A 312-nucleotide genomic window follows, 5' to 3' on the forward strand; every position below is an offset into this window, starting at 1 on the left:
GTAGAAGGGTGAAATAATGAGAGTAAAAGAAGTGAGTATGAGAGCAAATGGGGAAGAGAGAAAGGAGGGAGAGGAGAGTCAGGGAAGCTGAGGATAATGGAGAGGAGAAATTATTGAAGAGCAGAAAGAGCGAAAAGTTCAAGTTGGCGACAAAGAGAGAGAGAAAAAGGAGCGAGCAAGAAAAATGAGAAAAAAAGAGACAAGTAAGGTCAGAGGCTAAGAAACACGAGCTGCAAAAAGCCGAGAAAAGGCAAAAATATGGACGGGAGGAGGAAGATGAAAAGCAGAGAGTGAGGAGGAATAGAGGAGGAC

The 312-nt window shown here is 43.6% G+C and overlaps 1 protein-coding gene across 1 annotated transcript in view; it reads right to left on the minus strand.

The window, feature by feature from the left end:
• LOC119588856 (band 4.1-like protein 4) overlaps positions 1-312 on the minus strand; it is a gene marked incomplete at its 5' end in the record, with an annotated part of 128,141 nt that overhangs the window by 116,562 nt on the left and 11,267 nt on the right.

This window comes from Penaeus monodon, chromosome 24, assembly GCF_015228065.2.
Source record: "Penaeus monodon isolate SGIC_2016 chromosome 24, NSTDA_Pmon_1, whole genome shotgun sequence".
Lineage (NCBI taxonomy): Eukaryota > Metazoa > Arthropoda > Malacostraca > Decapoda > Penaeidae > Penaeus > Penaeus monodon.